At 43.9% G+C, this 14,845-nt stretch overlaps 1 protein-coding gene across 1 annotated transcript in view; it reads left to right on the forward strand.

The window, feature by feature from the left end:
* Positions 1–14,845, forward strand: part of SV2C (synaptic vesicle glycoprotein 2C) — a 213,980-nt gene that overhangs the window by 190,352 nt on the left and 8,783 nt on the right. The window lies entirely within an intron of this gene.

Below are 14,845 nucleotides of genomic sequence, written 5' to 3' on the forward strand. Positions count from 1 at the left end.
ATAGGAATGCTATAGGAACTATATACCCATCTCCCACAGAACATCTCAAACTCTGACAGATGTGTGCTTATCAAATGTTCTACTAGGCCCTCAGTAACCTCCTGCTGAGTATTTAGGCTCTGAAAGGAACCATATCCTCCAAATACAGCATCTCCTTTATTCATTCAACAAACATTAACTCTCTTTTGTGAGCAAGCTCGGGGGTAGATGCCACAGGCCTTGGGATGAGGGTACTGCCAAAAAGAAAGAAAGGAAGGAAGGAAGGAAAGAAAAGGAAAGGAAAGGAAAAAAAGAAAAGGAAAAGAGGGAAGGAAGGGAGAAAGAGAAGGAAAGGAAAGATTAAGACAATGCAGTATCCAGTGAGCATTATTTTATCAACTTTCTTCCTGCAAATAGGGCCCAGATGTGGATTAAACTATACATTTAAAATAAACCCCTTAAAGGGGGCGCCTGGGTGGCTCAGTCGTTAAACGTCTGCCTTCAGCTCAGGTCATGATTCAAACCCTGCATGGAACCCAGCATTGGGCTCCCTGCTTGGCAGGAAGTAGGCTTCCCACTCTGCCTGACTGTGTTCCTTTTCTCACTGTTTCTCTCTGTCAAAATCTTTTTAAAAATTTTTAATAAAATAAATAAACCCCTTAATGTTAAACAAGGCTATGGCATAGCCAGATACCTTTTTCTTATCCACGTAAGAGTTTGATACTATTTTAGATGAATCAGCTGCTTATCCCTCTACCAGAATGAATGAAAGGATGAATATTCTTCTATGGCAAAATCTGACTTAAAAAACAAAAAACAACAATTTGGGCAGTTTCCTCCAATGAGAAACATGGGCATGCTGTAATTCTGTTGTTAAAATTTGATATAATTCCAATGACAGAATTTCTTAGTTAAAAACAGAAATTGCTATTTGTGTTTGTTTGCTATTTGTCTGCTCTAAGAAGCAGAGGATAGGACAGAACTAAACGTGTACAGATTTTAGTAGGAGACGTGGCTGTGTGAGTGAAAATGGGGATGGAGGAGAAGTCTGGGCATGCTACAGGGAAGCCTGGACCCCAGGGAAGGAGTGAGGAAGGATAGTAGGGGGGACTGCCCCCCACCTCCTCTGGCAGTCTCAGGGGGGTTTGGCAAGACGATGGGGGGATAGAGCTGCTGGGGGTGGAGGGTGACAGCATCTGCTTCCAGCAAGTCCTGTGTGTCCCAGGAACCGGCCAGCAGTAGTACTCCTAACATGTTCTGTTATTAGAGCAGCAAAACGTGGGGATGAATTTCTGAGCTCAGCAGCTGGGGCAGCGACTTGGATGTCCACAAGGCATACTGCAGCCACAGATATGCTGGTGGACATTCTGCAACTCTTTCACAGATGTGAGTAGATAACATGCAGGAAGTCAGTTTCCTCAGTGATGGAGAGCTAACTGGTCCTCCAGAGCATTTCTGCCAGAGCCCTAGTGGGAGATCCAGTCCCATCTCTTCTGTTATAGGCAAAAACTTGCTCTCCTGTGTCTGCCATGCTCCCCTGGGCCACAGAAGGAGTCTCCATGGATCTCTGGCTTAGCTCGTAGAGGAAAACCCCAGTGGTGCTGAGTGCAGGCATCCTGTGGCCTCTTCTCCCCATAAAAGCAGAAAAGAATACATCTCAACAGGAATTCTCACTAGACGTGGTGATATTTCATATCAGAACTTTAGCACTGCCAACTCCTAGCCCAGTTTCTGGAGTCTCCCTAATGATCAGAATAAGACACTCTGATCCCAGGCCCTGAGCTAAAAAAAAAAAAAAGTAACCTAGGGAGCCAGTTAACAGCCAGCTCCTATCAAAATCCCAGTCAGCGGCACCAGGGTGGCTAAGTTGGTTGAGCATCTAACTTTTGATCTGAGCCCAGGTCTTGATCTCAGGGTGGTGAGTTCAAGCCCCACATTGGGCTCCATGCTGATTTTTGTTAAAAACAAAAATCAAAAATCCCAATCAAAATTATTCTATTTGGGGAACATAATGTAAGGTATAGTCTAAGCGCTATGACAGTTGAAATCTACATTTGTCAAACACGTTATAGATTTTACTTTTAATGTTATGCCTTTGACTTTTACCGGGGGCTACATTTGCCTTTACTGTGAAAACCCCAAGGAGGACAGGATACCATGCATTACAGTGCACACGTCCCTCTGTGCAGAGGCTGCCCCCCCAATATGCAGGAAGCTCTAGGGCCCCCTTCTGAGAAGTTGCTCTGTCCCTTCCTTTCATGTCATAAAAATAGGTAATTCTTCACATTTCACTCTCCGTTATGCAGAGAGGAGGCCGCTCTCTGCTAAATCTGCATGGTCTGGCTATTTGCTTTGTTCCTTCTCATTCTGATTTACTCTCTTTTATTCCTATTATATTATTTTGTTTGTTTGTTTTTTATATGCTACCCTAATTTTTTTCCTAGAGAGGCAGGAAAGTTCAAGATTAAAATTATACATACTGAATAGCACTTTCCTATGCTTAAAAAAATGAAACCAAAAAAAGCTATAAGCACTTTTTGTAAAGGAAAGCTCTGTTTTTCTATTGAAAGAATAGTATTTCTCAATATTATACTTCTGGCCATGAGATGTGGGGGTTTTTCTTAATTTTCTATAATTCACAGCAAACACCAGCTGAATGTCCTTCAATTTAACTCAGTTCTGACACTATTTGCCTGGTGACAGCATCAGATGCCACAGGTTAAGAGCTCAGTTCCCACAAGATTGTCCCCATTGCAGATGCCAAACACAAGTTAGGTTATCACCTGCACTTCTGACCCACTGGCCATAAATTGGAGTTCTCATGACCCTTCCTTGAGTTTGATCATTTGGTTGGCTCATAGAACTCAAGGGAATATTTATTTACATTTACCAACTTTTTATAAGAAGATATAGAAAGAGCCAGGAAGAACCAGATGGAAGAGATGCAGAAGTGAGGTATGAGAGGAGGGCGAGGAGATTCCATGCTCCTCCAGCTGCAGGACCCTCCAGGACCTCCAGTGTTGACCACTCCGGAAGCTCAGCATCTTGTTCAAGATTTTTTTATAGTCCACCCGGCCATGCCTCTCACTCCTTCGCAGTTCCAACCTCTAATCACTTGTTTCTTCAACCCCCTCCTGAGGCTTTCTAGGCACTCCGCAAGTCACCTCATTAGCATAAACTCAGGCACCATGAGAAGGGTGCCTTATGAATAACTGAAGGCATGCCTCTCACTCACATTTTAGGAGCTGGACAGAGACAACATGTATTTCTTAGACTGTACCTTTCTACTGTGTCAATGTCACTATAATTCTTCTAGCTTCAAAAGCTTAGCATCAGAGTAAGCATAACACAATGATTGCCTGATGACATTTCAGCTTTTCTCCCAGGTTAGAAAGATCATGGACAGTAATGGCACCTGATAATTTGAGGGGCACAGAAGAGGATAGAAGAACCCTCACAAACACACATTTTAGTAGAGTCCTTATAAGATGCAATTTATTTATGGAGATGTGAGGAAATCAATTTTTTGGATAAAGCTTGAGGAGTATATTCTTTGATACTCTCTCACACCAAATATATGGTCTTTTCCAACACCAACCAATTCTCCAATTCTAACTCTATGTGGATCTGGTATCAGCTCCTGCAAGTTAAAGAGCTCAGTCACACGAAGCTGTCTCTATTTCAGATCCACTCTGCAAATGGGGTACCCAGGCAACTCACACTTCTGCCCAGCCAACTACAGATTTGTGACTTTCCACAACCCCAAAGAGGTTGGACCATGTTTACTAGACAAAGAAGTACCTAGGGTGAGGCACAGAAGAGTCTGAAGTGCATGAGTCTCTGTTCCTGTGCAGTTAGGGCACACCACCATCCGCCTTCCATGGGAGTGCACTCACCAGTCTGCAAGCTCTCCAGATTTATAAAGGTTTCATCATGTAGGCATGATCAATTAAACCCTTGGTCATTGATGACTGAATTTGATCTCCAGCACCTCTCCCCTCCCTGGAAGTTGGGGATTGGGTAAGAGGTTGAAATTTTAACTCTCTCTACACATGGTGGGTTATTTCCAGAGACCAGCCCCCATCAAGAAACTATCTAGGAGCCCCTCAAATTAAAGCAGAAATGTTATGAAGTTATCTGTTATTATGCAGAAAATCTGAGGTTTTAAAGACTGATACAACTCAGTCTTACCTGGAGCCCGTGAGGGCAGAATTGCTGCTTGGGGAATTCTGAAAACATGTACCACTTGTTCAGAAGGTGGGAATCTAGCAATCTCAATGTTTTTCCCTATAGATGAGGTGTTGTTTCCTTTGGCTGCTTTCAAGATTTTTTTCTTGGTCTTGGTGTGGATTTCTTTGGCTTAATATATTTGAGATTTACTCAGCTTCTTGGATCTGTAGGTTTGTGTCTCTTGACAAATTTGCAAGGTTTTCAGCCATTACATATTTGAATATTTTTCTCTTCTTCTGTCTGAACTCGAGTGACATGAGTATTAGACCTTTTGTGATCATCCCAAAGGTCCTTGATGCTTGGTTAATTTGTTTTTAGTCTATTTGCTGTTTCTATTCTTGGAAACTTTCTATTATTCTCTTCCAGTTCACTAATTATTTCCACTGACTCCTCCATTCTGCTGTTAAGCCCAATCACTAAGCTTTTTTCTATTTTTTCTATATGTTTTCTATATTTTATGTGTTTCAAGTCTGTTCATGATTGCTTATTGAAACATTATTATCATGACTGCCTGAGAATCTTTGTCAGATAATGCTAACATCTCTGTTATCTCTGGGTTGGCCTCTCTTAATTGTTGTTTTCTCAGTCTGTTTGATATCTTTCCAGTTGTTCTTAGGATGAGTGATAGTCAATTGAAAAGCTATCTTCCTGTTATTGTATGAGACCTTAAATCTCTTATAAACCTTTAGTTTCTGGACACCTGCCTGTGGGGAGAAACAGGTGCACTGCTTTATTATTGCCAGGTGGAGGTAGACATCCAGTGTCCCACTCTACTGACATCCAAGAGGCTGGGTATCTTCATTATTGCTGGCCAGAAGTGGAGTCCAGGCTCCCCTCATGACGATGATATGATGGAGGGAAAAAAGGAAGAAGGGAAGGAGCTCTTTATTGGCCAGCAAGGGTGAAAATCCCAGCTCCCTTCTCAGCCTCCTCTAATACCTCTTCAGTGACAATATGGAGTCACCTCATCACAGTTTTGTGAGGGTGGAAGTCAAGGGTCTCTCCTAGGCTTTTGCTGGTGGGTCTAGCAGTTGGGCTATAATTTTTCTTATGTTCATTTGGAGGAGAGAGATTATTATCTAAATATTCTCTGTCTGTCTTGTCTGCTCCATCATAGTCCTTTGGCTAGAGAGAACAGGGTTTGTTGGGGCTTTTTAAATAATCCACAGCTGGTGATATTTCCACATTGCCATCTTCAGTCCTGAGTCTCCCCACCCCCAAGGTCCCTAGCGCCTCTGCCTTTTTTCTGTCTTTCAGAGTCGTCTTATGTTTGCTTTTTAATATCTAGTATCTTTAGCTATGGTTAGGAGGAATGCTCATGAAAGTATGACTGTTCCATCTCCGTATGAGTTTTAATATTGTTCACTTACTTACTTAACCTTTTTTTCTTCTCTTTTGAGTGCCTATGATACAACCATGAATAAGCCATTTGTGGTCATTACTCTCACAGAGCTTGTGGCAAGTGAGCATCAGGTACAATAGAATGAGGTCAGTGTCATTGTGAGGGAAGTACATGGTGTTGTGAAAGCAGAGAAGAGGGCTTCTTGAAAGAACTGACATCTGACATCTGAGCTGAGACTGGGAAAAAAAGTAGATGAGAGCTGGGCTAAGAGATGGAGAAGGAACATTTCAGTCAGACAACATACGAAATACTATCTAAAAACTTCTAGAGGTAAAAGAGTCAACAGAGGTAAGCAAGGAACAAATCAGGAAGGAGCTTGTAAATTGCATCATCCTAAGGGTGATGGAGAGCCTTGAAGTGTTTTAAGAAGAAGAGAGAAGAGATCAGGCAAGGTCTGGTTTACTCTGGTGCCCAGAAAGGAGGCAGGAGGACTGGTTAAGATGCTGAAAATAGTAATGTGAGCTAGAAAAATGTGGGTAGGAAAGGAGCAAAATCAACATTCAGCATGTTCACGGTATTTAGAGATATAATAAACAAAACTTCATGGTAAGTTAGATGGTGGGGTAAGGAAGGAGATCATCAGAGATGATTCTAGTTTCTGCTTGTGCAGTTGAGGGGATGGTGATGGTCATTTTGAGACTGGGACACAGGAGGGAGAGAGACAGTTTGGGCTGGGGTCAGGAAAATAATGAGCTGCCATTGTGGACATGTTTGGTTTTCATGTGAACGTAACATTGTCTGATAGGCATTTGGATAATTTTGTCTGGATGACAGAAAGACACCTGAGCTGGGGATAGAGTGTTCATTCACAATTCTTTAAACAGATGATTTTGGAATATGTATCATGTGGCAGGAATTATTCTGGTTCTTGAGGTAGAGTAGTGAACAAAACAGAAAACCCTGTCGTGATAGAGCTTATGTTCTACTTGGGAAAAGACAGTCAGTAAGTTAAGTAAAGTAGATATATCAAATGGCCCTAAATGCTATAGAGAAAAATAAAACTACATATGGGCATAGAGAGCATCGGGGTCTGGGGAATTATAATTGTTAACAGGATGGTCTAAGAATATGCAACTGTAAAAGGTGACATTTGAGCAAAGATGCAGGAAGATACTTAGGAAGAGAACATTCCTGGAAGCAGCAACAGTGAATGCAAACATCCTAAGCTGTAAGTGCAGGAGACCAGTGGGAGGAAGGGCAAAGAAGCTTGTCACATTGGAGCAGCCTGACCAAAGAGGACGGTAAGAGGCAATATGTCAGAGTAGACATAAAGGACTTCAAAATTCATGAAAATCCATGGGAGGGTTTGGGGCCAAGTAACGACATGATCTCATGTATGTTTAAAAGGAGAACTGGCTTTTGTGTCTGATATACGCCACAGACGTTGAGGCGGCTGAGTGGCTCTGTTGGTTAAGCAACTGCCTTTGGTTCAGGAATCCCAGGATGGAGTTCCACTCAGCAGGGAGTCTGTTTCTTCCTCTGCCCCTCCCCCACCATGCTGTCCCCCCCCCCCTCATTGTCTCTCAAGTAAATAAGTAAAATCTTTTAAAAATATATACTACAGAGGATCTGAGGTGGAATCAGGGAGAGTAATTAGGAGTGCACTATAACAATTCTCGTAGGATACAGTAGTGCTAATGGATGTGGTAAGAATTGGTTAGATTCTACAAATAAGTTGAAGACCAACAGGCATTGCTAAAAGATTGGATGTGAGATATGGTGTAGGTGGTGTGGGGAATACTCAGAATGATCTCAGGGGTTTTGACCAGAGCTACTGAAAGGCTGTGGGGGTGCCTTGGCTGAAATAGGGAAGACTGTGTAAGAAGGAAGTTAAGGAGGAAGTATCAGGAGCTCAGTTTTGTTTCTATTAAGTCTGAGATGCTATGGAATATCCAAATGGAGATGTCAACTAGGCAGTTGCATGTATGAGACCAGAATTCAGAGAAAGGCCTAGGTGTAAGGTAAAAATTTGAGCCCTTTCAGGGTACAGATAAATTTTTAAGTCATGATGTCAGATGACACCATCAAAGGACAGTGTGTAGGTAGAGAAGAGGGGCGTTTGAGGACTTAGTCCGGAGACACGGGAGAATTCAGAGGTCTAGCTGATGAGAAGTCAGGAAGAAAGATTGAGAAGGAGCTAGGAGTGAGATAAAGAGAAAAGGCATAAGTTGGGTCCTGGGAGCACAGTGAAGAAAGTAGTTCAGGAGGCAGTGATCAGGCATGATAGATGCTGGTGATGGACCAAAAAGATGAGGGGAACTGATGGCTCAAATTGGGGTTATGGCAGCAACCAAATTACCAGCGTGACAGTAAAAATAGGGTCCTGCTTACTAGTATTACAGCAAAAGCCCAGTGGCCACACTGCCATCCACACAAGTGATCCTGAGGGAAGCCCTGGATTGACCTACCTTGAGGTTTAGTGGACCTCTGCTCCCCAGACAGGGCTGAATCCACAGGTGGGAGAGAAATGACCCCATGTGTAGAGACAAGAGGACCTTCAGGACAGTCAATGAGTATACACATGTACATGTTTGAAGACAAGCAGCCATCCCTTTGTTCTTCTGCCTTCTTGTGACATCACTCTTCTGGCTCCTGGGCTGGTGACAGTATGTGGACTATAGGATTAGAGAGGCCTAGCGGGTAGTGCAAGGCAAAGGAAACAGAAAACAGAGGCCTTCAGAAGAATGTGTCTGAGAGGTCAAAGGGACTCTTCTGGTGGTAAATCCGTCAAGGTAAGCAGATCCAGAGTCACCAGAGCAGGTAATAATAGAGGCCACAGGATTAGTATACAGGCTAGAAGATAAGGAGGGGTTCAGTGGGCCAGAAACTCAGGCTAGGAGAATAGAGAACAAAAACCCAGCCTGTCCACACGTGGTCAAGGAGGTAAGAAGGAGGAGGCATCATCGCCTTGCAAAAATTAGGCCTGACACCAAGGAAAGGCTGCGTAAGTTAGAATTCTCTGTACGTTCTATGCTTAGTACAATGGGACAATAATAGCGCAGCTGATTCTCACTCGTGTTCGTTGGACTGACTCTTGCCCAGGGCCAAAGTGAGCTCAGATACAGGCAGGGGCATTAGAACTCACTACATGGGACTTGGAGGAGAGGAAGGTGTCTTTCTGTTTTCACACTCACCCTGGCTGACTACCTCCATCTGATCTTCTCTCTTCATCCCAACTCTGCACTGACAGCTGGGGATCCTTGCAGAAGCTGGCTTCCCAATAGCCCCGAGCATCTACCGCAGTGACTGGGGCTCAGTGGTCCATGCAGCATGCATCTTCCTCCAACTCAATTCAGAAGCGTGACCTTGAAGGAAAGAGTAGTACTTGCAGATCTGCAGGGATCCCTGCTGGGAACTGGGAATGGTGGAAAAGCAAACGGAGTTGAGCATGTGTCCATGAGGCTGGGAAGTCAGGACAGCTTTGAAAGCATGATAAGGGAATAAATGGAGAGCAGAGCAAAATGATGGACCTTTGGAGTGTGAGCATTACTGAATATACAAGTTGCTGTATAGTATTTTGACAGCTTCTAATCATCCCTACATGCATCAGCCCTTGTCCTGTGTCAAAAATAAGCAGGGATCCCATTATCTGTAATGGAAACAATGGGCAACTGATGAGAGATTCTTCTAGTAGATGGGAAATAGGACAGCAGCACTGCGCTGGAGAGAGAACAGATTTTCCCAGCTTGCAGAAATCTAAAAGGGGGCCCCACCCACTGAACAGACTGGTCCAGGGGAGTTTCCTTTTTCTACCATTTCTCCACACCCAGGTGCTTCCACCATCTAAACTGTCTCAGTCCTTCTTGGATTGGGAGATGCCAACACCAGATCCCATCCATTTACTGAGTTCAGTCAGGGCTGGTTGGAGTCCAGCCCCTGTATTCTAACAGTGAAAAAAAAGAATGACTTTTCCCTCATCTCTTCGAATCTTCAAAGAGTAAGCAATATGTAATGATAGGGTGACCTGGATTTACCTAGGATTTGTTAACCCCATCCTTTTGCTCCCTTCTTTTCCTCCCCTCCTTGGTTAAGGTTTTAGACCACCTGAAAATCCTAAACATAGCCACATGATGTAAGAGACACATGCACCGGGTCATTTGGGTTCTCAGTTCCGGCCTGTCATTCTGTGTCCAGGTGGTGACATCCTACTGCCACCCTGTGGGGATGACAGAGCTCCACTGCTAACACTGCCTGTATTGTTACAGCCCAGTGGCCGCCTGTGACCCTTTCTCTGTGGAGCTCAGGGCAAGGAGCTCCCACCTTGTAAATGGTGAAACCCAAGCTGTCCCTGAACCAGCAGGTCTGTGTCCTGGGTATTCATCCAGCAATGTGCTCCTGCCTTCCGTGGCCACCAACCCCCTGCCTTTCTTCCCCCTTGCACATAGTTTCAGACACGTCCTCAGAAAGCATTTGAGAGTCAAACTGATTGTTCCCACCTGCTATTCCCTGCTCATCCTGGGCAGCTGCTGCTGTCACCCAGTGCCGTGGGATACTCCTTTTCCTCCGTGAGCAGAACCAAAGCATCCTCCTAGAATTCTACCACCCGAAGCCCCTCTCCATGAGGACTGTGTGTGTTGAGACAGAGTAGTTCCCCATCCCATCCCCAGGCTCAATCCTGAAGGTCTTTAATCCTGGATCTCATAGTGACTAGCTATGTGACCTCAACAAATCTGTGCCTCATTGGTTTGAGATACAAAATGATGACATCCTACATCTGTGGTTACGAAGATGAAGACCTTATTTAATTTTTTTGAAGATTTTGAGATGAAATATTCTTTCAACTCTCTTGTCTAACTTTTCTATCATTTCTACCTTTATAGACCTTGTCATTGTATTATATATGTCTCTGTTTTATGCAACCTGAGTCATTCTGGCCATTCAGGCAATGTCAGACCCTTTTTGTCTCTGGCAGTGAGAAGTGGAGTGTGGGGGTGGGGGTGGGAAGTGGATGTGTCTATCACCTACCACCTCTCTCCAAGGTGGTTTGTTACAATGGCAGCAAATTCTACCAAATGTGTGCAGACGGGCACAGAAACGGTCCTACAGCCGGTTCTTGACCCCAGGGAATGCCATCTCTCTGCCCTTGGGGACTAAACAAGCCCTCACAGGAAAGGGCTATGGGACCATCATGACTGACATCCGATAGCAGGACCATCAGCATTGGGGCTGGTCAGGCCTTTAAGTGTTCGGGTATAGGACCAGTGGGCTCTAGAACCTGCAGTCTCAGCCAAGGGTACCATTCCACCCGTTTGAGGTTGCTGGGCTAGGAGGATGCTTGCTTATCCATGGTGCTACAAGGGCAGAACATTCTTTCCAGTCAACTGCATATCAACCACTCCTATCACCAATAAAACATTGTCTCTGTGTGCATTAACAGACTTTCTCATGCAGATTTCTAAACTGATGTGTAAAGCCCTAAATAACTTTCTCTGGCCTGATAATTCCTGATTAACACGTTTTAAATTCTAGAGTGTAGAACAACTTCTCTTTGTACTGAAGTGCTTTTAAAGCAAATTAGCACCAGGACATGTAATGATAGAATGGGAATGTGTGTGTTTGTTTAGTATCTGTTTCCCACTAGAATGTGAGCTCTTTCAGGACAGGACTTCGTTTTCCGTATTTATTAGCGTAGCTCTAGGTGAATGGGAGAAAGGGAAGAGAAAGGGATGCCTTTTAAATTCTCCTGGTTATGGGCTACAGTTTTTCCTCCTCATGTGGGATCTAGCACTGCACGCATCCTCCCGCATCTAGGTAAGCTAGTTAGACCTGTTGTGAGTGAGAAGCATTCCTCTTGCCTTCCCTCTGGCTGCCCTCTGCACCCCTTTCCACTTCCGCCAGCCAGAGCCACTGACCTTACGATGCTTCAGCCTTCAGCTCCCCCTTGGCCACACAGCACTGCCTACTGGAAACCCTCCTCTTCTTCACTTCACCTGCCTCCATCAGTAGTCAAGTGGAGTCCTGGCATGGCCAGAGAATAGCTTAGATCAGTCCTTTAGGCTTTCTGGAGCTTGGTTTCCTCATCTGAAAAATGGAGGTGAGTCCGGCTCAGTGCTGAGGATTTAGGTCATCTCATTTAGCCATATGTGATCGTCACTCCAAGCCTATAAGAGTAAAGAGCCTTACTCTATTTTCTAGAGAGGAAAATGAGGCACAGAGAAGGGAAGAAACTTGCCCTGGGTCACTGAGGCTCAAACCCAGCTCTGTGACTCCTCGGTGCTGCTCCCAGCACGGATGTACCTACCCCTCTCCTAGCCGGTCTGGGTGGAGCTCTGGGAATTGGCTTCTAAGAAGCTCACCTGGTAATTGGGATATCCAGTCACGTCCGCAAATGCTGGCCTTGGATGAACTCTAAATGGCTTTCCAGTGCTTGCTTTCATTCCATCATTATCTGCTCTGGCCCAGGTGTTCAAGGACTTCCTACTTAGCCTCATCCCATACAAGGAAGACAGGCACGTCCCAGTACCTGCGTCACTCACCTCACATCATCTCCTCATGTAGGCATTTCCTTGTCTTATGCCGTCACAAAAAGTGTGAGTGAGGACGGGGTGCCTGACTGGCTCATTCGGGGGAATCATGGGACTCTTTATCTCAGGGTGAGCTTTGTGAGTTAGGCCCCACACTGGGTGTAAAGATTACTTAAATTATTTTAAAAAAAGAAGAAGAAGAAGGTGAGCTCAGTATAATATTTTGAGAGAGAGACAACACTCACCTAACTTTTATTATAGTATATTATTATAATTGTTCTAGTTTATTGTTAGTTATTATTAATCTGACGAAGCCTAAATTTAGAAAGTAAACTTTATCAAAGATACACATATATAGGAAAAACATGTATATATATAGGGTTCGGGACTATCTCTGGTTTCAGGCGTCACTGGGGGTGTTGGAACATCTCCCCTGCAGATGAGACAGGGCTACAATATTGCCAATTTAAGAACTGTCTGTACTTGCCAACATGGTCCTTGCTGAGCCCTTAGTATTTCTTTTCTTCTTCTACCAATGAAAATACAAATGAAAACAAGAAGTTTTCAACTTCTACCAGTGATCTAAGTTGTCCATAAAATGTTACTTCTGAAAGTTTAAGCAAAGGGAATGTTTCCATTTTATCCCTTAAAAGGCAAATTCCATGAGCTGAGTCTGGATCCCCCCCCCCCATTTCAGGCCTTTTCAAAATGAATATCTAATTTATTTTCCTGATTTCAGCAATCAATGGGACAGATCCTTCAGCCAGTGTTGGAAACAATGGCTCCCAGTGGCATGGCGCCCATCATGTGCCAAATGGCCTACAAACTACTATTATTCAGCGTCCCTTGCTCTTCCCAGGAGCCCCATAAAACCCAGTGCAGCTGACCTGCACTGAAGTCAGAAAAGTGAAATTTAAGAAAGAGGCCAAATGTGAGGGCAAAACTTTCCTCACTCTATGCAGGATGGTGCCAGTGGTTTCCTTTTCCCAGCCTCTAATCCAAGCCAAAAATGATGTAAATGAACTGGAACCCACTCCAGTGGGAAGGCCCTGGATAAACCACAGTGAGTCCAGCCTCAGGAGGGATGCTCTCGTGGCCACACCCCCAGGAGCAGAGTGAGCAGCTCTCTGCACTAGCCCTGGGTTCTCACACAGATGGGGTTAGTGGTACAGGACAAGGCCACCATGATAATATGTGGAACAGGGCTGTCAGGGTCCCAGGGTAGTGTTTGGGGAAAGAATTGCCATGTAAAAGAGTTAAGTAGCTTGAGCAAGAATTGAAAACAAAGGATTCTTGCTGGAGAGGTAGGGGAACAAGGGATGGAGTTCACGGAGAGATCACAGATCAGTTCATTCTTTCTCCTTGATACTTGTTGGTTAAGAGAAGGCATGGAACATCTTTGGTCTGAAAAAAAAAATTCAGTAGCTTGTCCTGCTGTTGAGAAGTCAGCAAGTCAAATGCTGAGCTCTGCAAACTCTGAGCTCCCACCCTCAAAGGACTTAATGAACATGGGGTGACTTATAGTTTGTGTGTCTCTAGAAGTTCATGGCTTTCCATTAAGTAAGAGCAAGGGAATAAATGAACTCAAAGTTTACTTACTTTATAAACAGACAACCAGCAAGGGAGAGCTACTTTGAGAATGATTTTGGTAACACAGCTGTGTGTCTGATACATGGGAAACCGTACCCTGCAGCTCACAAGTATTAGAAGAAATAATTTATTTATCCAAGGAAAGGATGGTCACATTTTCTTGAATGCCATACCAGATTTTTGTGTAAGGAACTGCCTCTAGTTGGTAAATGAAGATGGAGAGTCATAGAATATAAAGATTTGATCGTTTGGGTTTGTGTGTTTTTTTTTTTTTTTTTTAAAGCTTCAGACACCAGGTGCTCCCAATACGTGTCTCTTCAGTGCTGTCCAGAAATCTCAGAAAGTTGTCCATACCATAAGAAGACAGCCATACGTGTTTTATACACTGTTCAGAGTTACAGCTTGGGAAAATACAGTTATTTTAACCCAGCTGTAAACTCTGCTTGGGTCATTCTGCAGTTTCAGCACCAAGAGACTTCTTCCTATGGAAGAATGTTTTCCTCTTATCAGCACCGTACACACTAGCCATTTTTCCCACACCAATACAGTTTATCTTACTACCAGATGATGTATTTGGTAATTTATGAGCCTAGAAACTGGAAACTAAAATGTGGTTTAAAAAAAGTGAAGGAGGTCAATCTGAAAGGCTCTCTGCTATAGGACTCCAAACATCTGACATTCTGGAAAAAGCAGAATTAGAGACAGTAAAAATGTCAGTGGTGGCTGGAGTTATTGGGGAAAGAGGAGGAATAAGTGGGGGGAGCCCAGGGACTTTAGGGCATTGAAACTATGACTCTTATGATACTGTAACGGTAGATACATGGCATTATACATTTATCAAAGCCCATAGAATACAAAACACAGAATGAACCCTGACATAGACTATGGGCTTGAGTTAATAACAATGTACTAATCCTGGTCCATCAATTGTAAACCTGTGTACCACACTGATAAAAATAGAGGTTCAGGGTGAAGGGGCATATGGGAACTCCCTTTGCTTTTCACTCAGTTTTTTCAAAAACCTAAAACTACTCGAAAAAAGTGTTAATGAACAAACGGAGTTCAGCCTCATGGCCTATCCCTGAGGTGGGGAAGGCAGTGGATGACTACGTCATTCTCCTGAAGTCTTCAGCGGTCCCCAGCATGTATCCTCCAGCAATTTCATTTGAAAATAACTCTC

This window comes from Mustela lutreola, chromosome 5 (genome assembly GCF_030435805.1).
Source record: "Mustela lutreola isolate mMusLut2 chromosome 5, mMusLut2.pri, whole genome shotgun sequence".
Taxonomy (NCBI): Eukaryota; Metazoa; Chordata; class Mammalia; order Carnivora; family Mustelidae; genus Mustela; species Mustela lutreola.